General features: G+C 41.9%; 1 pseudogene; it reads right to left on the bottom strand.

Annotated features, from left to right (window-relative positions):
* Positions 1-20,046: 20,046 nt before the first annotated feature.
* Positions 20,047-27,147, bottom strand: part of LOC148521619 (uncharacterized) — an 89,689-nt pseudogene continuing 82,588 nt past the window's right edge.

The following is a 27,147-nucleotide window of genomic DNA, read 5'->3' as shown; positions in this document are numbered from 1 at the left end:
TCTGTTCTAATGCTATTCTTTCATTTTGGGTGATGTTATCCTTATAGGTCTTTTTCTGAGAGAATAATTTATCCAGATCTTTGGAAACCAATTCTTGGTACACTTGTACAGCCGGACAAATTTTGTTGTCCGGAAAGAAATTAGATTTTTTCTTTATTTTGGATCCATCGAATGGTGCCTGAATGGGTGAGGATATAGAATCAGTATCATTCGCTAAATCTTCTAACATATCTAATGCCAATTGATCTTCTCGTTGTAATATATTACTGTCATAATTGGGTGATGGATATTGTTCTTTCCTTAGACTTTGATTAATGAAATTTTTTTTAAGGAGGATCTTCCTGTTGAATAGATTCAGATCTTTTTCACATTCAAATCTATTTATTTCTTGAGTCAGAGAGAAGGAGAGACCTTTACTTAGAATCGAGATTTGGTCATCGTTGAGAGTTCTTTCTGTCAAGTTTATAATTTTTAAGGAGTCATTGTTTATTTTGTTGGTTCTTACTTCTGGTATCTGCGCTGTTCCCATGGTTCTTCTCTCCAATCCAATGATTCCCTTTTTCTCCTTCCTCTTCTTACTCCTCCTTGTCTTCCGCCATCCATTTCTATATTGGGTCTCATTATATTTGGGGTTTATCCTAAAAAATCCCTTCTATAATTCCTATATAAAGGCATTTTGCCCACATTCTCACCATCGGAGGAATCCAATTCTGATGTTGTGTAATTGGGGGAATTGGTGGTTCTTTTGTGTTGTATTTGTGTATTCCATTTATAGACTCTATTTTGTGCGTAATCTTCCTCATCCCGTTGGAATTTTCTACGTTTCCTCTCAATTATATCATTCTCATATTTTTCAATGTCCTTTTTATATTTTTCATACCGATGTTGGAATTGTTCAAGAGATTCATATGATTTTAATTTTTCCCCTAATTTTAATACTTCCTGAGAAATGTGTTCTAATACAATATCGTCATGTTTAATTTGTATTTTAATTAGTTCTTTAGAACAGTGTGTTAATGCTGTTTCCCAATCTTGTTTAAGATCATTGTTCACTAGTTCATACATTGGGAATAATTTCAATCTCAGTCCTCGTGGTATAAAGTTATTTTTTATGTAATTGTCAAAGGTGGTTTTGTTCCACCAGGTCTTACTTTGTCGCATTAGTATTGTTTTTAGGGTATATAAGTCATCTGACCAATCTTTTCTTGTAAAGTCTTGTTGATCGGAATTAGTGTCAAAGAGAGAGCTTGGATTGTTCCTAAATTTATCTCGTCTATTTTCCAAGTCCCTACTTAGACTAAAAGATGCCATGTTTGAGATGCATTGCAATCAGAATGATGATCACCTATTAATATATATTATGAAGTTTTATAAAATGATTGATGATTTAGATTATCAAAAAATGTATAATTGGTGGTGCTAGATGTTTAGAAAAAAACTGAGTTAACAGTTATACTTAGAGCAAACAACTAAAGGGGAAGTACATCTGCACACATTTGTATCTATCTATAAGAGAACCCCATGTTTATAGATTAATATTCCAGTTGGGGGTGCTGCCATCAGACAAATATAATATTGAATTTAAAGAAGGAAGGAAAAAGTGTTTGTCTAATTATATTGCGCACATAGAACATTGAATTAACATAAAAGATAAATCTGTTTTAGGTATACATTAAAAGTTGGTGCAAATAGCACCAGGATCAGTGAAATATCAATAAAAAGAAAGTGATGTATCGTGACAATTGTGAAAAGTGTCTGTGAAAATATTTATATATATATTAAAATTAATAAAAATTACCTCACCATGTGTCTCCTTTTATTATTATATTATACCTATTAACGTAATATGCACTGATATTCCAGTCTTGTGATCACAATATTGTTGCTTAAGACTTTTGAGTGACAACCAGAGAAAAAATACAATCTTTGAGAGACTGCACAGTGGAACCCTGTTAATAAGGGTGATATTATTGGATAGAAGGCTACCCCCATCATCCAATAAGGCCCTTACACTGATAGAGGAATATATCCTCTTTTGTATAGTGATACAGTCTCCATCATCATTTTTTCACCCCCCCCCCCTTTTTTTCTCTGGTTGTCACTCAAAAGTCTTAAGCAACAATATTGTGATCACAAGACTGGAATATCAGTGCATATTACGTTAATATGTATAATATAATAATAAAAGGAGACACATGGTGAGGTTATTTTTATAAATTTTAATATATATATATAAATATTTTCACAGACACTTTTCACAATTGTCACGATACATCACTTTCTTTTTATTGATATTTCACTGATCCTGGTGCTATTTGCACCAACTTTTAATGTATACCTAATAAAGATTTATCTTTTATGTTAATTCAATGTTCTATGTGCGCCATATAATGAGGTAGTTCAAAACACAGGAGCTAAATGCTCTAAGGTGCATAAAGAACACAGGAAGCCAGGAACACTGAGTAAGTAATACGCCCACTGGAACAGGATATGGTTGTCATAGGGAATGACTGCAGTATGTGCAGTCATGCAGCAATGTTGAGCAGCAACTTCCTGTTGCAGGAGTCGGTCCAAAATACCCTCAGGCAGCTGGTTATTGGATAATGGGGTTGGCTGAGAGACTGCTGGACTGGACATTGGAGGAGACTGATCAGGTGAGATGAACCAACATGGCTGCGCCCATGCCTGCTAACACAGGAGTCAGGACGCATGCATGAAAGTCTTATCGGACCCCGGGGAGAATCCTCAGTCATAACCCACCACTGCCACTGACATCTGAAAGCCTCGTAGCCTAAAACACCAGTCCAGTGGTGAGTAAAGGCCGATCCCTGGCCGGATCCTGACAGCCGCATCTTGTTCTATGGCCCACAGGCCACAACCTGCCATGGCTGCTACACAGCCCAAAGGCCACATCTTGTTCAATGGCCAACAGGCCTACAGGCCCCAACAAACAAACACTTACCAGCCTCAAGGCTGCTCCACGGCCACAGCTAGCCAAGTGATCCAGCCCTCAAGGCTGTTGCAGGACTACTTTCAAAAGACTCATACCTTAACAGTGGACAAGTGTGATTACATACCAAGGGCATATGGAGAGGTCTCATGGCACAAAATGAGCATGTAGAGGATTTTGCTGGAATTAAAGAGTTAAGTGGAGAAGTGTGATGGCTTACTAAGTGTATGTGGAAGGGTCTGGTGGCCTAAAAGGGGCGTGTAGAGTAGTCTGATTGCATAACAGGGGCACCAGGAGTGGTCTGGGGGCATAAAAGGGAAATGTGGAGGGATATGATGGCATAAAATGGGCATGTTGAGTATATTGATGGCATATTAGGGACAATGGCCATTGAGTTAAGTTCTAGAACTTATCCTTCTTCATATGTTTGGGGATGTAAAAGTGCAACCTATAATTTTATAATTGGTATATTTCCTGCAATTAAAGCCACAGTGTGTGAGGATGCATCTGTATCTTTTAGAATCCATCAGCACAGAAGAATATGTGACCCCTTAGTAGGAGTCTGTGTCAACCTTTAATAACAAAAGTATTGCCAACAAGGAATAAAATACATAATCAACATACATACTTGATGCTTCATTACTATAAGAAAAGGTAACATCAGAACATAACAAAACTGTGAACCAGTGTATATGGATATTTATTTTAAACTCAAGACCAAAGCAATACTTCACAACATAAGATTCAGTTATTTAAAAAAAATAAAAAAAAATAATGAACATTCTATATAACAGACTTATTCCTATTAATTTAAATGTAGAGCTAGTTGAGAAATGTAAATAAAAACATACTGTATATAAACTAAATATTTCTCCAATAAATGTATCAGTCTTTTGGTTGAAGATTAAGCAATAGGCCTCCAACAGTTCCCACAACACAACAATGCTTTTAACAAATTTTATAACACTCCATTATAAAGTTAATAGTTTACACTAGTTATTTCACTACAATTATTTCTGTGGAATATCATTCATTAAAAAAAAAAAATAATTCAGATACACAGCTTGTTTGCATTATTTTTATTTTATTTTTCTTATGAAGGTAAATAATGGTTTATGTTACTTATTTGCTGGCTAAGTCCATGGTTTGCACTGTCTTAGGGCATTCCCTCTGTAATATTTTTTTATTTTTTACCTTCACCGGCAATATACATTCTCACCTCTCGGGACAGTTCCATTCTTCATCTCCAATGTTTCATATTGTACTGAAAGAGCGCTTGCTCTGAATCAGGGCGTTTTTTTTTTTTTTATGCGGCCTCCTGGGCACTTGCATAGCTGTGGGTGACCACCCACATCTATTGAGAGCAGCCAGGATGATGGTCGCGATGGTCTTGACCATCGCGACCATCGGGATTGCGACGAGACCCTTGTGGTAGGGTCTCATGGCTGCAAGCCCCAGAGAGCTTCTGGCTCTAATAGAGCCAGAAGCTCTCCCACTGACATCACTGGTGATGTCAGTGGGGCCGCCCACAAACGGCAGGTGTTCGCTTGGGAACGCCTTCGTTTGTGAAGCCACCCCCCGGCCACGCCTTTAAAACGGACTGAGCTGTCGATCAAAATCGACAGCCACCACCTTTTGGTGCGAGACCCAGAGTGACGGAGTGCCCATCGCTAGCCGGGTGTCACGCATGCGCACGTCGGAGCCTGCTCCAGTGTGCACATGTGCAGTGGCCAAACATTGACCCACTCGCGAGCGCATAGCGCTTGCAAGCGGATCTGAATCAGGCCCTTATTCCACTGTGTGGGCATTATTTGACAATAATTATTCCCTTGTTTCTGTTTTTTGACCTACTATACATTTTCTGGTACTTGCCCTCTCCTGCAGGGACCGGGAGCGCCACCCTACATTTGGGAGATTCCCAGTCATTTCAGGAGAGTCAGCAAGTATGACCAACTTTGCTAAGCAGATTTTTTGTGGATCCATTATACTGTAGGCAGTTACGTTTGTAAATTGTAACTAGAGTTTTTGAAATTATTATGGAAACAAATTGCCTTATTCAATAATTTTTTATGTGTACATTTACATGCAGTAAATATTGATTGCTTAGACACTATGAAACACCTCACATTGTTTTAAAACACAGTTGTTAAAACTTCACTGATAGGCAGGTATCCAATTAGCAGCTGTAAATTACCATGACTAATTACCTTGCCGTGGGCTATCCAATTACCCCGATGCCAGCACTTATCAGGAATTTTATTTCACCTGCCTCATGCAGGCGAAACCAAAGCCATGATTAGAAGCTATATTTCTCCCAAACGCGGCAGTGAAAGTACATACAGTAGGTCCGCAACTTTTCGCAGTTCCTATGTGTTTTCATGAGAAAAACAGAACATTTCCGGACGTAAAAAACAAACAAAAGGAAGAAAAAGTGTAGAAAAAGACCAGAAAATCGGTGAAACAAGAACGTTTTTTGCGGCCGAGAATCTGCTAATTGGATACCGGCCATAACTTTTATTGATTAGTTCATTTTATACATTTCTGAAAAATGTTGTATTGTTGCTTTTTGATTTTTCTGTTCGGTACGGTCTTTAAATCCTTATAGTGACTGGTGTTTTCTTTGCATTAGGAAAAGGGCATTTATAAACACCTAATGAAACCACAAGTCAAAAGCAAATGCATTGTGTATATTTTTAATAGCATTTTTACTCATGTTTAGGAGGTCATTGAAAGTCACCTCGGCTTAACCGATGCAGTAACCACTGTTCAGAAAAATACAAAGCTATCTCCATGCTCCCCTTCATAAATATCATCACGGGGAGATACCGTAGGGGTCTTTGGAAACCATGGCTTGCATTTTTAGGCTTGGTTACATTTACTAATATCAAAAATACTATAACAATAATGCATTAAATTCACACAAGTGACAAACATGTTTTAAGGGGATCTTCCACTTTTACAGCATATGGGTCAGATGTACTAAGCTCTGTAAAGTGATAAATTACCAACCAATCAGCTCCTAGCTGTCATTTTTAAAACACAGCCTGTAACATGACATTTAGGAGCTGGGTGGCTGGTAGTTTATCACTTTCAAATATATCACTTTCCAGAGCTCTAGATGTGGTTTTTACAGACTAAACAAATATTTCAAGTTGTGTTTTAGGCTTTTGGTCAAACAAATGACCTTTTCTGTTTATTTGCAATTTTGTTGTCTAATATCAATAGATACAAACATACAATTTAACTTTTACATTGTAAAGAATTCAAACAATTTATATAAAAGAAAATTGATGTTGGTCCTTGTAAGGGACAGATGTTAAGGAGTTAAACATACCCAAATCAAATTGATTTTCTTTATCTCTAAGGGCTCTATTTATTAACATTATTTTACTAAAATAAAGTGAAAAAGGGTGTTTTCACACCCTTTTCACAATATTTTAGTTTCACCTACAGTTACTATAGGACAATTGGAGTAGAATTAAAAAAATTCTACTCCAACCCCTAAGTATCACTTATTTTTAGTAAGCAAATCGCATTTCCCATAATTGTAATGGGAAATGTGTTCCGACCAAAATTACTAAAAATAAATTGTAAAAAAAATACCAGGGAAAGCCCTGTGATAATAACACCACTTGGAGGTGGTGTTATCCAGTGTATCCCCCAGTTACCGGACTCCTGCCCTGCTCTAACGGGGAGAGCAGAGCCGGAAATCGGCCCCAGTAATCAGCTGTATGGTCTAAACAGACCGCAAGCTGATTCACTGTAAACAAAAGAAAAAAAAAAGTAAAAGAAAAATTTACTTACCTGACTCCAGGGACCGGTAGTCGGCGCACCGGGTGATGTGCTTCCTCCAGTCAGCTGGTCTCCCATGCTGCACTGCGGCCTGGTCGTCAGGTGATAGGGTCCCAGTGCAGTATGGGATATCACCTGACCGGAGGCCATGGAAGACATGACCGGAGCCCGGATCATGCAGGTAAGTGTAATTAAGGGAGAGGGGGGTCACGGGGGGCCTTAATGATGGGGGTGGGGCTTAGCATGGGGGGGTAGCAGCGACGGTCGGTCGGCACATGCGCTGGGCACTGGTCATGGTATATTTTTGCGAAAATACTGTGACTAGTGTGCGGAGGGGATTTGCAGGGACAGAGCTTTCTCGCAAGCTCTGTCCCTGCAAGGGACTTGTAGTAAATCCCTGTTATATTGCCTGATTTCACAATGCAAATTCAGTCAGTAATATCACACTACAATCTGCATTACCAATGTGGATTGTAGTAAATAGAGCCCTAAGTACTTCTATAGCTTCAAAGTTAAAATATCTAGCAAATAGTATAGTCACTTGCCAAATGAGAGGTTGTCAGGAATTTGTTTAAGGGAAAGTTCTGGATGAGGACTTTTGGAAAAATGTATTCCATGTAGGAACAATAGGGTCACCTATCATGTATTTAAATAAAGCAAAAAAAAATTTATATATATATTATATAAATATATTTGGGACATATTCTTTTTTTTGTCATTCAAAAAAATATACATATGGCAATGCAGAGGTGATATTGGTCTATTGACCAGCAAATACTAGCTTTCCTAAGAAACCCACTGGTGATGCAGATGGGTGAACACAATATTTTGACATCTGGTCGGGACTAAAAGAATTGGCTAGAAATAGACACCTCTACCACAACTCCATCTGATATGGTCACAATTCAAAGAATGGTTGAAGATTATTTTAATGAGAGCATCCAAAAAGGCATGTCAGAGAGTCTGTTTGACTACTGGCAGGAAAAATGTCAATTTGGAGCCCCTTACATAAATTGGCTTGATTTACTTAAGCTGCCCACCCCAAGTGTGTACTCAGAAAGAGTTTTTTAGTACAACTAGGAACCTTGTCAGTGATTGGTGTAGGAGGCTACTTCCATAAAATGTTGGAAAAAAAAATGTTCAACCACCAAGTGGCTCCACTGGGACAGGGACTGATGTGAATAGGAAAAAAATCTCTGTAAACTGCTCCCCTCCTCCCTCATAAATTTGCTTCAGAAATTAAATTTACAAAAGAAACAATCCCTTCCTTCCTTTCTCAGCCTTCAACTACATACATACTGTACTCCACCTTCCTTGGGCCTCTGATCTAGTTCTTGATTAATGAAAACATTCCTGGTTTCTAATTTGGGGTGGTATAGTTTATGAAACTGCCATTCTGTCTGCCACTGCATTGCCACTCTGTTTCCATGTGCAGTGTTGGAAGTTGAACTGTCATGTGTTTGTGCTTCCCACTGCTGTCGTTTAGTCAGCCAGCAAGCTCAGTGGAACCTTTTGGCCTAAACTGAATGAAAACAATATTGTGAGCTGTGAAGTGATTAAATTGACTGGAAATTACAGGAAATTCATGTTTTTGATGTTAGTAATACTGTAGAAAAAAAAACAGGCCCTACTTATGTTTAGTTGTTTTTATAATTTTTTTGAAAAAAATACAGAACCAAAACCAAAACACGCAAGGGCAGTTTTGGCAAAACCAAGCTTGACAACAAATTAGAACCAAAACACAGGGTTTGCCACACAACTATAATATAAAGTTGCGTGTTCACTCTGCTTTTGTCATACTAAAAAAACACTTTTCAACAGAGCACACAGTAAATATTAAATAGAGTTTGGTAAAATGTTTCTTCCAAGTCTGTTAAAATCAGAGATGTGCAGGTACAGTACATAATGCTTTACCAGGATCACAGGTTTATTCAGGATATGGCAGACAGAAATGTACATATAGCAGTCATACATGTAACACATCTGTACAGCTCAATATGTAGGTCACAAGCAACTCACCAGTGGCGTGAAGCTGCCGCACATGCACACATACAGAGCCAACAAAGTGGGGTTACTGCATCTCCTCTGTATGAGAAGTCACTTGGACAGCACATCAGATCAAAACCAACTTTACCCTCAGAATTGCGCACTTGGAGCTCTCTAGCGTCATGCAGAAATGTTTTTTTAAAGGTAAATTGTGATTTTGCAAAGTGACAATTAATATAATGTACTGTATTTCTGATACCAGCGTGGAAAATAACTTTTTCAGAAAAGTAACTAATGTTAAAAGATTCAATGTTCCCAAAATACTTTTGTTCTGTAAATTGCTCATTCTGGTTCTATTGTCTATGTACTCCTAATGATCATGGATAACAGTGATCTCTTGTTATGTCATACTGATATATTTTGTCAAATACAAGGATAATATGATTATTGGAATAATTCAGTAGTTGTTGCTTGAGATTACAGTGCTACAACTACTGTGCTGTACCTCTGTGGCCTGAATGTAGCTTGATATGGATTTAGAGAAGGTGGAGAAATGTGTCAGTCCCAGGGATGGATTGGGGCTATAGATCAGCCCTGGTAGTCCCCCCTGTGCACGCGTTGGTGGGTGTGCATGCAAAATTAACTTGGCTAAGTATTACGGGAGCGTGCCACGAGTAACGGGGGCCTGGTCTCATGGCATGCCCCCAACTCTTAGTATCCCAGCCAAGCAGAGCATCGGGAGACAGTGATGCTTGGCAAGGATTTATGGATCAATCATGTGCTCTGCATGCTGCACTGCCGCCACCCCTTCCCTCCCCCCTGAGCTCATAAAATGAATTCCGGCGGAGGGGTGAAGGGAGTGGAGGGCAGGGTCGGGGAGGTGATTTCTGCCCTGTGCAACAGCAAAAGCTTTCCTCGAGTTGCCCTGAGGCCATCAGCCCTTCTGGAATTTGCCAGAAGTGCCAGATGGCCAGCCTAGCCCTGGTCAGTCCATACTTTGACTGCAGACAAAGTTTTGTATCTGAATTCCCTACTGTTCGAGGTTGGTGCTGGCATTGTGATAGCTTAGTTCATGGACAAACTTCCTATGAAAATTTGCAGGTTTGTCTGTCATTAAGTGGCTATACTATACAAGCTACATACTGTAGAAATTTCAGAGAGCAGCTATAGCATTATGGTCGGTGTATAAAACATTGTTTCTCATCTACAGATGTTCCCTCACTCATCTTTGCTGCAGATAAATTGAAGAGCCCCTCTTGGTACAACTGGTTGCATGAGCCTCTGATAGCACCAGGAGTCTTTTTTGCTTTTTTTTGGGTTGAAAATTTGTCTAAGTCACAGTGTGGTGTGACTAGGAAGCACCACAGACTGTGCTGATTAATTTGATATGTGGCACTTGTATATCTGTGTGTGTTTCTCCATCAGCATGCGGAGTGCTATCATGCAGTAGCCACAGCTTTTTTCCATGCCAAGTGCCCTTTACATTCTCAGTTGCACAGATATATACAAGTGTCACAAATTAATCAGCACAGTTTCCTGGTGCTTCTTAGTTTAATTTTTGGTACAAAATGACGCCTGACGCTAGCAGAGCTGTATGGGACCGGACAGCTCACTCACGCCAGGCATATCGTGCTGCATGGTTTATTGAGGCTAGATGAGCAAGGACACATCTTTATGTTACAGAGGATTGTGTTTGTAATGATATCTACTAACTAACCTGATCTTAATGCAACTTACAGATTTGTTTCTGGATCTGTATTGTTATTAACAGACTATTAACAGCATTTGGTTTTGAAGACCAACTAGCAAAAGGCTGTATCATACTGTTGAATACCTAAGTATCCCACTTTGGATATTTAAGCTTATTCAATAGAGCTATGTGGCTACTCTTGATCTGTTTTTGGAAAGGACAGTATAATTCCAAGGAAGTTCAATTGTGTAAACTGAATGCTAGGTTGGAATTAAACAGTAATTCTGTAAGCATATTGTTTTATATGTTTATTTGTTTTAATTAAATGTAATATGTTTTCACAGTACGTATAAATACCGAGATGTAGTCGGCATCCCGGCGTGCAGGTCGGGATACCAGCGACAAAATCCTGACAGGTCGGGATCCTGGCACCAGTATCCCGACCGCTGGCATCCGGAATGTAAGTATCGGAGTGTTAGGGGGAGTATAGGGTTAAGTAGCAGGGTTTGGGTTATGCATTAGGGGGAGGGTTAGGGTTAGGCATTGGGTAGGGAGTGTTAGGATTAGGGTGCGGGAAGGGGGAGTTAAGGTTTAGGCACTAGTGGGGGAGGTTAGGTTTAGGCACCGGGGAGGGGGTGTTAGGTCTAGGGTGTGGGGAGGGAGTGGTTAGGTTTAGGCACTAGAGGAGGGAGGTTAGGGTTAGGCACCGGGGAGGTTTGGGTAGGGGTTAGAAAAATACTTACATATTTTCCCTATGGGTGTTAGGATTCTGGCTGTCGGGATGCCGCTGTCAGTTTTCTGTCCAGCGGCATCCCGAGAGCCGGGATTTTATATCCAATCCATTAATACCAGCACTCTATATTGGTATCATATACCTTCCTTGCCTCCACCATACCAGATTTGGTGTAGAGGTCTGAAGGATATGTATTTATTGAAGTAATAGGGTGGTAGAACTGGAAAAAACAGAAAAAGAAGTTATGTAATTACAACACAGAAACATGATACAAATACAATGTAAACCACATATGTTGAGGGATGTATGTGAAAACTATGGGGCATATTCAATAGGCTGCGAGAATAGCAAAAAACCCACACCTGCAAGGTTTTTCCTGCAGGTGCGGGTTTTTTGCTATTCTATTAGGTGCGTGTTTTGTTTTAAAACACGCGCCGGGAGGAATTTTTTTTAGGCATCTCCTGAGCAAGAGTGATTTTTCCTAAAATCGTTGATTACTACTTCTCCCAGGAGCCCTTGACCCTCCCACCATTCACCGGGACTCCCAGCAGCCCCCTCTCCAGTAAGAAGAGAGAGTGGAAGCCAGTGGGAGCTGTGGAGAGCCCCGCGCAGGTAATTGTTTTTGTTTTTATAATTAATTTTACGCGGCGCAAGGTTTTCAATTATGAAAACCACGCATACGGAGCGCGCCGACCCGCGGAACCCGGGGCATATTCATTTGGGTGCGCTAAACCTCGCACCCAATTCAATATGCCCCTAAGTATCTAAGTAGCATTTAATTATTTTTTTAAACAGAGCAAAATTTAATTACTAGAAATACCAACCTATTTTTGCATAAAACAGAAATACTCAGAAATAAAGGATGGTGTACATGTTACATAGCTATATACCTTGACCTCTGTTTTTACGTATATACACTATTTTAACTTTATTGCTGTTGTTCCTTCTACCTACTTGGAATAAATACTGTCAAACTCATTAGTTGCATCCTAAATATTTATACTAGGGGTGTGCACCGGCCACTTTTCGTGTTTTGTGTTTTGGTTTTGGATCTGGATCTTTCTTCATGTTTTGGATCTGGATTGCTTTTGCCAAAACCACCCTTCCGTATTTTGGGTTCTGGGTTTTGTGTTTTAGATCTGTATTTTTTTTAAAAAAAGCATAAAAACAGCTAAAATCACAGAATTTGTGGGTTTTTCTGCCCCTATGCTATTATTAACCTCAATTACCTTAATTTCCACTCATTTCCAGTCTATTCTGAACACCTCACAATAGTGTTTTATGTCCAAAAGGTTGCACCAAGGTAGCTGGATGACTATGCTAGCGACACGAGTGGGCGGCACAAACACGTGGCCCATCTAGGAGAGATACTGCAGTGGCAGACAGGATGGCAGTTTGAAAAACTAGGCCCCAAACAGTACATAATGCAAAGAAAAAAAAGAGGTGCAAGATGGAATTGTCCTTGGGCCCTCCCACCCACCTGTTGTATAAACAGGACATGCACACTTTAACAAACCAATCATTTCAGCGCCAGAGTTTGCCACATGACTGTGGCTGAAATGATTGGTTCGTTTGGGCCCCCACAAAACAAGCTGGCAATTAATCTGTCCCTGCACAAACTGGCTCTACGGAGGCAAGATGTCGTCTTCATCCTCCTCATCCACCGATTCCTCACCCTCTTCAGTGTTGTGTACATCCTCATCCTCACAGAGTATTAATTCGTCCCCACTGGAATCCACCACCACAGGTCCCTCTGTACGTTCTGGAGGCTGGTCTCCCTGGAAGAGTTGATAATTCATTTTTATGAACATCATCTTCTCCACATTTTGTGGAAGCAACCTCCTACGCCTTTCGCTGACAAGGTTCCCGGCTGCACTAAACACTCTTTCTGAGTACACACTGGAGGGGGTGCAACTCAGGTAAAATAGAGCCAGTTTGTACAGGGGCCTCCAAATTGCCTTTTTTTCCTGCTAGTACAGGTACGGAGTGTCTGACATGCCTACTTGGATGCTGTCACCGATGTAATCCTCCACCATTCTGTCAATGGTGACAGTATCATATGCAGTGACAGTAGACATGTCAGAAATTGTTGGCACGTCCTTCAGTCCGTACCAGATGTCCAAACCGGCCCTTGACTTATGACACAGGTGCACGCTTGGCGCTGCTGCTGTGTTGATGTACGTGCAGCTACTGCGCATATATTTCGCACACAAACACACAAAAAAATATATATATTTTGGTTGGAGTGCATTTTGGGGGTTACACCACCCCTTAACAGACAGGCGCACGCTTGTCGCTGCTGCTTTGAGGATGCAGGTGCGGCTACTGTACATACATTTCACACACAAACAGAAAAAAAAGAAGATTATTTTATTTTGGTTGTATCGCACTTTGGGGTTACACCACCCTTTAACAGACAGACGCACGCTTGTCGCTGCTGTGAGGATGCAGGTGCGGCTACTGTGCACACAATTCACACAAACACAGAAAAAAAGAAGATTATTTTATTTTGGTAGGAGAGCACTTTGGGGGTTACACCACCCTTTAACAGACAGACACACGCTTGGTGCTGCTGCTTTGAGGATGCAGGTGCGGATACAGCCCACACAATTCACAAAGACAGAAAAAAAAATAATTTTTTATTTTTTTTGGAGTGCATTTTGGGGATTACAGCACCCTTTAATGGACAAGCCAGTGGCCCTCTACTTATGACACAGGCGCACGCTTGGCGCTGCTCCTTTGTTGATGCACGTGCAGCCACAGTGCACACAATTCACAAACACAGAAGATAATTCCTCCACCATTCTGTCAGTGGTGACAGTATCATATGCAGTGACAGTAGACATGTCAGAAATTGTTGGCACGTCCTTCAGTCCGGACCAGATGTCCAAACCGGCCCTTGACTTATGGCACAGGCGCACGCTTGGCGCTGCTGCTGTGTTGATGCACGTGCGGCTACTGCGCATACATTTCGCACACAAACACAGAAAAAAAAGAATTGTTTATTTTTTGTGGAGTGCACTTTGGGGGTTACACTACCCGTTAACAGACTTATGGGACACAGGCACACGCTTGGCGCTGCTCCTTTGTTGATGCACGTGCAGCCACAGTGGACACAATTCACAAACACAGAAAATATTTTTTTATTTTGTTTGGAGTGCACTTTGGGGGTTACACCACCCTTTAACAGATGAGCCAGCTGGCCCTTTACTTATGACACAGGCGCACGCTTGGCGCTACTTTGTTGATGCACGTGCGGCCACAGTGCACACAATTCACAAACACAGAAAATAATTTTTTGTTTTATTTGGAGTGCACTTTGAGGGTTATAGCACCCTTTAATGGACAAGTCAGCTGGCCCTTTACTTATGGGACACAGGCGCACGCTTGGCACTGCTCCTTTGTTGATACATGTGCAGCCACAGTGCACACAATTCACAAACACAGAAAGTAATTTTTATTTTGTTTGGAGAGCACTTAAGCGGTCAAGCCAGCCAGCCCTTTACTTATGACACAGGTGCACGCTTGGTGTTACGTTGTTGATGCACGTGCGGCTACTGCGCACACAGGGCCTGATTGAGAGCCGCTCGTAAGTGGCCGCTCATTTGCTCCGAGTGATGTTCGCACAACTGCGCATGCGTATGGGTTGTAATACGCATGCGTGAACCAGTCATTGTGGTCGGAAATTGTGTGCTCGCAAAATAGCGAATGCCTGCTAATTTGAGTGACAGAATGAGGCATTTGTGGGTGGTAACAGGGGAAGGTGCTTGAAAACGGGGAGCGGAGATCCGAACGCAGGCGTGCCAAATGGTGAAAATGGGCGTTTTATGGGTGTGCATAATTAACAAAGCAGCGTCATCGACCACGTCACTTGGTTGTCTCTTAGCCTGAACTGCTCGCATGATTGCGGTAGGAAAATCCAACCACAAGCACTGCGAGCAGTTCAGACGCCTTTTGATGTACTTGATTAATCTAATAAATAGCGGAGATGACGTAGGATGCGAGCGGCCAGGGGGCGTTTTAAAAAAAATAGCGAGCGCATGTTTCGTTTGCTCGTTCAGACATAGAGGCGTCAACAGACCACAAAGAGTGAGCGCTCTATTTAAATATCCGGCCCCTTTTTCTGAACAAGCGGGCGCAAATAGCGTCCGGCTCTGAATCAGGCCCACAATTCACAAACACAGAAAAAAAATTTTTTTTTGGAGTGCACTTTGGGGGAGCACCCCTGATGCACAGATCACCCCCTGGACAACACTACAGCACCCCTCTAGGACTACAGCCTTTATGGGACACTGCACAACACAGTCCAGCCAGCCCCTATAGATTTTGGAGTGGACATAGCCCCTATGGACAACTGACTGCACAACACAGCCCAGCCAGCCCCTATGACAGCAGCACAACACTGCCCAGCCAGCCCCTATGGACAACAGCAGCACAACACAGCCCAGTCAGCCCCTATGGACTGAGTGGTCACAGCCCCTGTGGACAATAGCAGTACAACACAGCCCTGCCAGCCCTAGCTCCCACCCTCCCTCTTCACTGTCCACAGCCGGAGTGAGAAATGGCGCAGACGCGGGGACCTTTTATAGAATCAAAAACCCGCGAGATCCGGAAGGTGGGATGATGACGTTTTGCCTCGATTTCAGATCCGAGTCAGACGGGAAATGTCGAGCCTGACTCGGATATGACTCGGATCGGGAGGGCTCGGGGGGGTTCGGATTTCAGAAATCCGAACCCACTCATCCTTAATATTACACCCTTACAATACAATATAAATTTATATTTGCAATAAAAAAACTATTATTTTGTATCTTAATCCAATTAAAACAACTACTTTCAAGGTCTTCATATAACTCTGGGGTGTTTGCATCCAAAAATTGGAAGTAGATTCACCTTTTTGTAATCAGCAGCTGAATACTGTATAGTGCAAATCACATTTCTTTTTGTAGAATGGAATTCAACTACTGATAGACATGGCTATTTATTTCGCCTGGTGTTATATGCAATGAATCATTTCCAACCCAATCTATTGTATATTTAATTTACGTTCCATTTACTCAGATTTTTCTTTCAGAATATCTGGTGCAAAATCCTCCTAATCTTACTGTTTCTCACCCATTTTTTTTTTTTTTGTCCCTGGTCAGTAACAGAATCATATATCGAGATGACAGACCGAATGCTGTTAACAACCCATATATCAAAGAGGAAAGCAATTCGGATATATATAAAAGCCTCACTACTGTACACTCTTGTTACCCACCTCAATGAAATGTTAATGTAAAGCTGTTGTCATAATGGCAACATTCCTGCAACAAATATTGATCGAAAATACTAGTAAAATAAATTGATGCTGTTGTATTGTTTTATCTTGTGTCAAGCTAAATGAAACAGGCAATAAAACTTACTTTAAAGAAATGGATAGAAACTCCACATAAAAGTTTGGTATTGAACATTTACCTTTATCATTTCGGGTTTATATATTAAAAGTAGACTTAGTGTAAATGTTTCTGTTTAAAGGAAAAAATAATACTGTACAGTCCAGTTGATTGAAATGGGTTGTTGCTTGAATGTTAGACCAAGTCCTAGATTACAATAATGATCAAAATCACTAAATCAGTTGAGAATTACTATAAAAATCTCTTAAGTGTGTAAATGAATTTGAAGTTGAACATATGGGGCCAAATGTGACTATCTTTCCAGATTTGTGCCGGCTCCTGCAAATCGTCGGCTTTTACAATTGGCCCATGAAGTTTGTTTTATATAGAAGTGCATTTCCTGGAAGACTCACATCATCAGTTTGTGCTCTTGGAGGACCCTTCACTTCTGCTAAATAATTCCATTTGTGGCTTCCTACTTGTCTCTGTCCACTCCTCAGTCCAGATCATGATACTGTCCCTGTCACAAATGGTGCTGTTTTTAGTAGGGATGTGCAGACTCAGATTAGTTCGGATTTACCTGCCAAATTCAGATATTTCCTGCCAAAAATCGGGCCTCAGAAAGAGGCGAAAAGTAAACTTTCGTGGACAAACATCATCATTCCTGGACAAAAGTCCATGAAAGATGATGTTTGTCCATGAAAGATGACATTTTGCCTCTTTCTGAGGCTCGATTTTTGGCGGGAAAAATCTGAATTTGGCAGGAATATCCGAACTAATCCGAGCCTGCACATCCCTAGTCTGTAGTTGGATAATCACACATGAGGGGATTTCAATGCCTCACACTAAATCAGCACACTTAGCTCCTAAAATAATATGTCCCGCTGTGCCAGAGTCATCCCTACAAATTATAGTCAAATGCCAATGGCATCTGGCCTGCCCTAGGGGAACCCCAACTCCCAAGCCTAGGGGCCAGCAGTGTAGTGACAATGTCAGCTACTGGCTACTCCACAAACTCATTCTCGCTACAAGTAAAATGGCCATGGGAGGGCAATGTGAGCATGCCCAGCTGCAGCCACTCCTCCCATGGGCCTTTGCGGAGCTCATGAGTCACACCTTATGGCTCCACCTGCCTATAACAGCTGTCCAGCACCCACCAAGTCCAAGGATGGTAAAAGAACTGGAGAAAATAAGCGACTGCCTGCCTGACCATCATTTAAGGGTGAGTCTAAATAAGTAAGTTAGCTCTCAGCTGGGAGAGGGGTGATGAATTAATGAGGTGTGCTGAGTGTTGACTGTGCTGGGAAAGGGGTGCATAAGGCCAGCCTGGCCAGGGGTGCTTTGCTGGATGACTGAGGGGTGCTGTGCTGGGAAATGGGCGCATAATTAATGAGGCCAGTGGTGCTGTGCTGGATAAGGGGTGCTGAACATGCCGGTAAAAAAGGTGCATAACAAGGGGGGGCTGTCTGCAGTCTAGCAGGAGTGAGGTATGGACTGTTGCAGCTTCTGCCAGGTGCATTCACAATGGATCTGGCAGGTGCCGCAACTGGCAAGTGCGTACAATTACCGGCTTCTAGGGACTACATTGGCTACAGTCCCTAGAAATCAGTGGAGGCTGACATTATAGCAGAGGAGTGGCTTCCTATTGGAAGTGCTCTCTCTGCTACTGCAGTTGCAGTCCAAACTGGCAGTCTCAGGGGAAGAAAACATCTCCCCTGGGACTCCCTGTCTGGCGCTTGATTAGCAGGTAGCGCTTCCAATGGGAAGCCACTACCACTTCCAGGGAAGACACCTTATGCACATTCACACTGGTTAGCTTCATTGGGGTGGAGGATTTTACTGGAGGGGCTGCCGCCCCTAGGTAGAATCTGCCACTGGAGATGCCTATTTATCAATGTAATTCTAGCCTTAAAACATACGGCTGTTTTATAGGTTTAAGGCAGAATGAAATACCACAGCTATTTATGAAGGTTACAATGCAGAATATGCAGAGCAAGATGGGGTTCTTTGTAAAAGGCAATGGAGGGCTTTAAGGAAACAACCGCATCCCTTGCTAAATGCAGATTAGGGACATTGGGGTAGATGTACTAAGCATTGTAGAGACATAGGGATAGATGTACTGAGCCTTGGAGAGAGATAAAGTACCAACCAATCAGCTTCTGACATTTTACAAACACAGCCTGTAAAGTGACAGTTAGGAGCTGATTGGTTGGTACTTTATCTCTCTTCACGTTATCTCTCTCCAAGGCTCAGTACATCTACACACACCTACAACATACTCCAGTTTTCTGTATATGGCTACTAAAAACAACAATATCAGCTAACATATAAATATTTGCTATAAACTTGTTAGCTAATGTTATTCAGTACATGAAGCCTGCGGTATAGTACCTGCATTATCAACATATTATCAGGTTATTAGGTTTTATAATGCAGAGAAATATTGTAGAGCCGCCTAATACATATTATTGAAAATTATTTTGTTTCTTGTTCACTGTAATTGTGATATACAAGTTTTTGATTTTAGAATAATAAAATCTGCTAAAACAACACAAAGCCATAAACAAATCTATTTTGGACTATTAAGTACTGTAATCCCTCTATCAGTCTAAGTTTTATACACAGAGGTATTGCTTTGGGTGAATTGTTTTCTCATTTTCATTTCCGTATACGAATTGAAAAACAGAATTGCATTAGCGCTTATGTGCTGCATATTAATAAATAACCTAGATTGCACACATTTGCTACTGATATAACACCAGAGGAAATGTACGAAGTTTAATCACATTTTTCAACAATCTACTCAGAAATTTGCTCCAGGCATACACCTGCTTTTTCCTGTTACATCTAAAAGTGAATTATTAGTTAATATATGTTATTGGTGCACAATATTTGAGAGATTCTGCTCATTATAAGGTAACATAAAGGAAAAACAGGTGAAATCACTGTAATATAACATACAGTGAAATAGGGTTGTCTCAACGTTTATTGTCAGGTATATAACAAATGGAAAACATTGACTGAAATCAAATATACTGCTCCAGATTAGGTCCATTATAAGGATGTGAATAGATTAATTTTCTGCTTTATTTGAGTTTATATTTACAAAATATTTTATATGATATATTTTGCTTTTACTTAAAACATTATTTTTTAAATAGATATGTTTTGGCTATTTGCTTTACATTGTTATGTTTTCTATGTATTTTCTTTTTGTGTCACACATCACACCTTTAAGTCCAAACTTTTTATACCCCAGAATACATTATCTTGTTAGCTTTAGATGAACTTGTATATATTATTGGAGCTGTAGTTATTATTTTAGGTAGTTTGCGTTGAGCAGGCTCTTTTACATAGAGATGTCCCCAAATGTTTATTGCTGCTGGTAATCAGGGGTCAATTGTCTATAATAACTAATAAATGAGCACACAGAAATATGCTGGTGCTATATAAATACATGTTAATAGATAAATGTTAATACAGTAGCTGAGGCTTGGGTGTCCTATGGTTCTTACGGCTGTTATGGATCTTGCAGGATAAGTTCCCAACATGACATTCTAGAACCTGGAGAGCCACAAGTTGCCTTCCTGTAGCTTTGGTAATTGAATTCTCTATCAGGGTTTGTGCTATTGTAAACCATTTGGTGTATTGAACCTGGTTCTTTGTCTGGAATCAGGGCAGGAGTGACAAGATTTGCTTGTAATGCCATCTCACAGGCTGCTGAATAATATACATGAACTTTATAAGATATTCACAAAACTTATACCCATTATACATTACTAAGAGGCTGATTTAGAGTCATCCCTTTTTTATGGACAGATCTTGATATTTTTAGCACTATACTCCATGGCCAGGCATTTGCCACTATGAACAACTCAGTTGCATCTCCACTTATGGTTGTATGGGTGCACTATGCCAAGTGTTCTGAGGGAGGATCATAAGCATGTAGACAGAATTGCGGGCTAGTCTGAGTTAAGCGTATGTAGTGATGTGTCTAAATTCTTGCACCAAGCATTTGGCTGGTGCAAATGCGCTGACAGGGGTAAATTAACTAAGATGGGAGTTCTATTAAGAAGTGATGTTGCCCATAGCAACCAATCAGATTCTACTTCTCATTTAACTATGCACCTTCTAGAAGATAATACCTAGAATCTGATTGGTTGCTATGGGCAATATCACTTCTTAATAGAACTTCCATCTGAGTAAATTTACCCTATAGTATTGACGATGGATAGGGGTGGTCTGGGCACATACTGTAGATGAGCATATGAGCATGGAAATTGAGTGGGAATAAAGAGACATGATCTTGAGAGAACTGGTGGTTCCTGTGACTGCAGTCACTGATATTAGTTATTACTTGGGGTGTGGAATGATGTCTCCGCCCAGGAACACTATGTGGATAAGATCATAGAATTTTTAATGAATAACCTGGTAAATGTATGTCACCATTCAGTGTGATACTGGCGTATAGTATCACTACAGTACCTTAATATACAATAAATGTGATGGCAGGGTAAGCAGTCGGGAAGCCGATGGACGTAAACCTGACTGCCGGCTTCCCGACTGTCTAATCCCGGCAAGTGTCTAAGGACAGGCGTGGAAATCATGATGCCTGTCATTAGACCTACGCCGGGAGCCCGACACCTGGCTTACCGATCAAAGGTTTGCGCGGACAGCCGCAGGGGGAGAGGATTAGGTTAGGGGCTCCTGGGGGGGGACTTGGGGTTAGGCACCACCCCCGGGAGGTTAGGGTTAGGCTGCGGGAAAGGGGTGGTTAGGGTTAGGCACCCCCGGGGGGGAGGTTGGACTTAGGCACGCCTAAGGGAGAGTTAGAGTTAGGGGGTAGTTAGTCAATACTTACCTTTGGACGATCAGGATTTTCACCACTGCTGGGCTGCCGCTGTCGGGATTTGAAATGCCAGATGGCCATCCGATGGCATTAGTGTACCCAGTACTGCACAAAAGGGTATGCTTGCTAGGTTGCTTCTCCTTCTCTCTATCTGGCAGAGATTGTCATGGCACTCTACAATCAGTCCTTAGATTGTGCTCTGTGAAATAATATACGTACAGTATGATTGCCATTGTTCAACTTAGGTTATTTCATATGTAGTTATGTTACAGTATATTAATGCAGGTGCTTCCAATTTATTTCAAGCATGTCATATTTTAGAACTGGAAATTGATCTTTGAGATGTCATTGTGTGCATATTTAATCATTTTTTTGATTATGATAACTAAATGTCTGTGTTTGACCAGAAACAATAGCTTTTAAATACATAACTGTGGTTATGTTTGGCCACAACAAATATATATTGGCTCTACTGTATTACTATGCCTTGTGTGATATCCCACTCTGAAAGTAGCCCTAACCAGAGTATGGAGGAGAAACATTGTCCAAGATACTTAATATAGTCACAGTGAATCAATTATTTAGCACTTATCTAATACCCATCAAAACAGGATTTGTGGATATTTTTGTGCTACCAAGGAAAGAACTGATACACGTAAAAGGGACAATTACTTGATAATTGCTTCATACTGTTTCTCTAGGAATGTTTGCATTGTATATAGATTTGGATTGCTACTTGTTTTACATGTTTTTTTTGTTAAAGGTAAATGATGGGGTTTTCTAAAGATAATTGTCATATTATTATAGATTATTGTTTACGCTTCAATTTCTAAAGTATTCTGACTCTCAATGTAATTGTAGAGAGCAACACTAGCCCAGGGATGTGGCATTTTAGTAACTAAAGCAGTGGAACTGCTTAGTACTTGTTAGGCAAGTCAGGATAAGCCATAGGTGAGTGTACATGGTTTACGCTCCAGGGGTGGAGATGAAACACGATCAGCATCGCTGGGATTTTGAAGACTTTTAAAATTTACTAAGAATTGTGTTTTCCGGAATCATGTCTTTCAATGGTATATGAGATCGTGTTTAGTCTCCCGTGTTCACTCTGACTGCAGACAAACGCTCCCGAACATTGTTGATTTGAAAAGACTCCAGTGTTTGAAAAATACGGGCGAACACGGAAACCAGTTCTGACCGTAATTTCATTGGTAGAAGCTGTCACATATAACAGTGACATACATGTCTAAGGCATACTGTATAAATACATCGCAAACAGACCCGCCTGCACCTCGTGGGTTTAGTTAGTGGAGAGATGTTCAGTGTAGGCATTGGTAGTTGTTTTGTGTTGATTTAGTGAGTTCTGAGTGGTGATATTAGCGTGTAAGTAGTCTTGTCTTGTTGTATTTTTATTATTAGCCTGTCTAAGATTTCTGCCTTTGAAATTTCTTTTTTGGTACAGTTGCTGTTTATTTGGGTATCCGGTCTAAAGATCTACAGTAATGAGGTTGACAATGGCCCTCATTCAGAGCCACTCGCTAGCGGCAGTACGCTCGTTCCGAGCGATGTTCACACATCTGCGCATGCGTACGGTTTTTAGTACGCATGCGCGAAGCAGTCAGTGCGGCCGAAAATCGTTGGTACGCAATATAGCGAGGGCCTGCTATTTTGAGTGACAGAATGAGGCGTATGTGGGTGGTAACAGGGGAAGGTGCTTGAAAACGGGGAGTGGAGATCCGAACGCAGGCGTGCTTAAAGGTCAAAACGGGCGTTTTAAGGGAGTGCATAATTAATACAGCAGCGTCATTGACCACGTCACTTGGTTTTTTTTAACTCAGAACTGCTCGCAAAATAGCGGTTGAAAACACCAACCACAAGAATAGCGAGCAGTTCATACGCTGTACGATGTACTCGATTAATCTAATAAATAGCGGACATGACGTATGGTGCGTGCGGCCAGGGGGCGTTTTTATAAAAAAAACGAGCGTATGTTTTGCTCGCTCGTTCAGACTTAGAGGTGGGAACAGACTGCAATTTGCGAACGGATCATTTGAATAGCCACCCATTGTTTTTGAACGAACGACCACAAATAGCGAACGGCTCTGAATCAGGCCCAATGTCTGGATAGATACCAGGTGTTAGACAGTTAATAGGTCGACAGGGACAAATGGTCAACAGGCACAAAAGGTCGACATGTAAGAAGTTCGATAGGTACAAATGGTTGACAGGGTCAAAAGGTCGACACAAAAATGGACACTTTTTTGTTTTTGTGTTTTAGGCTAAGGGATTGGGCAGGCACTTACCACAGGGTTAGGGTTAGGCACTTACCCCGATGGTTAGAGTTAGGCACCAGTAGGGAGATTTAGAGTTAGGCACCAAGGGGAGGGTTAGGGTTAGGAAACAACACAAAATGGTCGACATATTTTTTGTGACCTTTTGACCATGTAGACCATTTGTACTGGTTGACCTTCTTACGTGTCAACCTTTTGGGCCTGTCGACATTCTGTCCTTGTCAACCTTTTGTCCCTGTCGACCTATTGACTGTCTAACATCTGGTGTCTATCCAAAGGTATTGTAATATGAGCCAGGATAGCCCACTACAAGCCGATTAAGTTAGATATGTGCCCTGACCCTAGGTGGTTTCAGCTCAATGTGTGTGCAGTGAAGCACTCAGGACTTTAGACATGCAAGCAATATAATAAAAAGCTACCCTGACTGCATGCCACTGTGACTCCTGGCTAGGGAAGCAGATACAAGAATCCATAAGAATGCTCAAATGCCTGCATCACCTGTCTGAGGTAACTTGAGAACGTTGAATGGGATATGCCAAAACTCTGCCAGTGACCGACTGAAAATTCCCAGTAGCAAGAAAGTGCAACACATCTAAAAGCTTATGCAGGCCTCAGACAGACCATGAGCATGCTGTCTCAGGGTCTAGGTCTAGACAATGCATTCAGGTTAATACGTCCCCTGAAAAACCATGGCCTGCATAACCGCTGAGCTTGTTCAGTTTCTTGCTCCTTGATCCTTCCAGCCTGGTGGTAGAGCCTCTGATGTCTGAGCCATATGCTGTGCATAGCAGTACTAACAAATTCTGGTATGTTGGAGTCACACAAATTAATGCAGCTGATGTAGGGCCCTTCATAGGTATCATAATTGTGTTTAATGCAAGAAAAAGGAAATAAAATATTTCTGTACAGGTGCTCTGATTGGCTCTATTTCCACAGCTGCTGATGAGAATAGGGCTAGTCAACTCTCAATATAGTAAACAGAGACCCTGATTCAGAGCCGAACGCTCTGACAGAGCGCTCGCTCTGAATCAGGGCCATCCCTCCTCCTTTTTGGAGCGGCCTACGGGCCACCCACAGCTATAGCAAGCGGCCAAAATGATGGTCGCGATGGTCAAGACCATCGCGACCATCAGACTTGCGATAAAACTCGCTGCAGCAAGCCCTGGAGTGCTTTTGGCTCTATCAGAGCCAAAAGCACTCAAACTGACATCACTAATGATGTCAGTGGGGCCGGCCCCAGACGGTAGGTGTTCCCATGGGAACGCCTCTGTCTGGGCAGCCACGCCCCCGACACGCCCACCAAAGGGGGCCTGCTGTCAATCACCATCGACAGCATGCCCCCTTTGGTGCGAGACCCATAACGACGGCTTGGCCATCGTTATTCGGGTCTCACGCATGCGCACGACGGAGCAGCCTCCATCGTGCGCATGCGCACTTGGGCAACATCGACCCGCTTGCGAGTGCTCAGCGCTCGCGAGTGGGTCTGAATCAGGCCCAGAGTGCAATGAACAGCGCTTATATGAGGATGGATGAATATACCAAAAACAACCAGATTTAGTGTAGTGGTGAAAAGCAGCAGTATTTAATCTATAATAAATAACATAAAAGCCTTTAGTTCGACTAGAATAAGTCAAACCTAAAACAATGTAACAATATGCTTATCGTTGTGCAGCTCTCTCTGGGCTATACTGTTCAGTGGGGTGTAGTAGGTATTACCGCTGGATGCATGTCCGGAGGTTCAAATCCCGACAGCGGCAGCCCGGCAAGGGTGAAAATCCTGATCGTCCCTAAGGTAAGTATCCCTAACCCCCCTTTAGGGGTGCCTAACCCTAACCTCCCCCAAGTGCCTAACCCTAATCCCCCATCTAAGTGTCTAAACCTAACCTCCCTTCCCCGCCGCCTAAACCTAAGTCCCCCGGGAGGTGTCTAACCCTAACCTCCCCCTGGGCGCGCATAACCCTAACCCTCCCTTAACCTAGCCTAACCCTAACCTCCCAGGGGGGTGCCTAACCCTAAGTCCCCCCCAGGAGCCCTACACCTAACCCACCCCCCCTCGCGGCTTTCGTCGCCCGGCGCCCGGCATCTCCTCGATCGGGATGCCGTGCGTCGGTCTTCCGGCATCTGGTTAATGACAGGCGTCTAGATTTAGATGCCTGTTATTAGTACCACACCGGGATTAGAACATCTGGAAGACAGCGGTCGGGATTTAGACCGTCGGCTTCCAAAATACATCCCATTCAGTGGAATACAGTAGAAATAAATAGTGTCCTGTTCCTACTGTATATGACTCCTTGAATGGGACAGAAATATTTTGAAGCTTGGTGGTATGGTCCAATGAAAAATGTAATACCAACTCACGATGTTGAGGGTCCTTGTTTATCTGGCGGAACAGCAATCACGCTCTGATGGAAGGTCCCTTGAAGTGATGAAAAGAATTGCAGGAGGCTTGTATGCACTCCGTCCGACCAATATCCACTTTCAAGATGAAGTAAAAGTCTGGAAGTCTGGTTCAGGTCACGAACAGTCCACTGTGAAATTCAATGTATTCCAGGAGAGTTGAGGTGCTCTCCACTAACGCGTTTCGCTGGGTAACCCCCAGCTTTATCAATATTTGTGTTTAAATTATGTTTAAGTGAAAATACATGCAAATATGCTGCTAACTGGCAGGTCTGCTCTTTTTAACCCTTCTTTACACTAACACAAAGAAACACTGCACAGAGCTCACTGATCAGTGCATGCTTCTGCAAAACATGCTGCTGACATGCAGGTGTATTTTAAACTTCTATTTTGACCCAAATTTACTCAATTTACGGGCTTGTTTAATACACAATTCTTAGTAAATGTACAGGTTGTATTATTTTCTGTTGAAAGTACTTGCAAGTTGTTCTGATGGTGCACTGATTCTTATTTTCATTTACGCCCATGATTTGCAGTTGAAAAGCTAAGAAGCAAAGTAATCAGGAACTATGGGCCTGATTCAGCAAGGAACGCATGCTAGCAGATGCATGCACCCGTCTGCTGCAAAAATATGCTAATCATTGCATACTCATGGAGACCGCAGAACAAGATGCAGATGCCCAGCCCCATATTACGCCACCCATTTCCCTTTACTCACAGCCTGATCAGTACGCAAGATAGCGTAAACATCGGTAACATCAAGAACCATCAGACTCATATGGACAATAGTGGTTGACCTGACTTGCTGCAGGATTTTGTCCGCTTCTGTGTACAGCTTACGGTATGGCTGTGTATGCCACTGCACTGCCTTAATTATGCACACCCCTATAACGGCGTTATAATGCCTGGCCTGTGTTTGCCTGACCACCCCCTCGTCACCACCCACAAACGGCACTTCCTGTCAATCAATATCAGAAAAGTCTGCGTACACACTGCGTGTAGTCTGCATAACATAACCTGCTCAAACTGGCTAGTGCAAAAACATCAGCCAAGTGCGTCTGTTCTCTCCTTTGCGTTCCTTGCTGAA

This window comes from Taudactylus pleione, unplaced genomic scaffold (assembly GCF_031769625.1).
Source record: "Taudactylus pleione unplaced genomic scaffold, aTauple2 ptg000156l, whole genome shotgun sequence".
Classification (NCBI taxonomy): Eukaryota; Metazoa; Chordata; class Amphibia; order Anura; family Myobatrachidae; genus Taudactylus; species Taudactylus pleione.
This window is presented reverse-complemented; position numbering and strand designations above follow the sequence as displayed.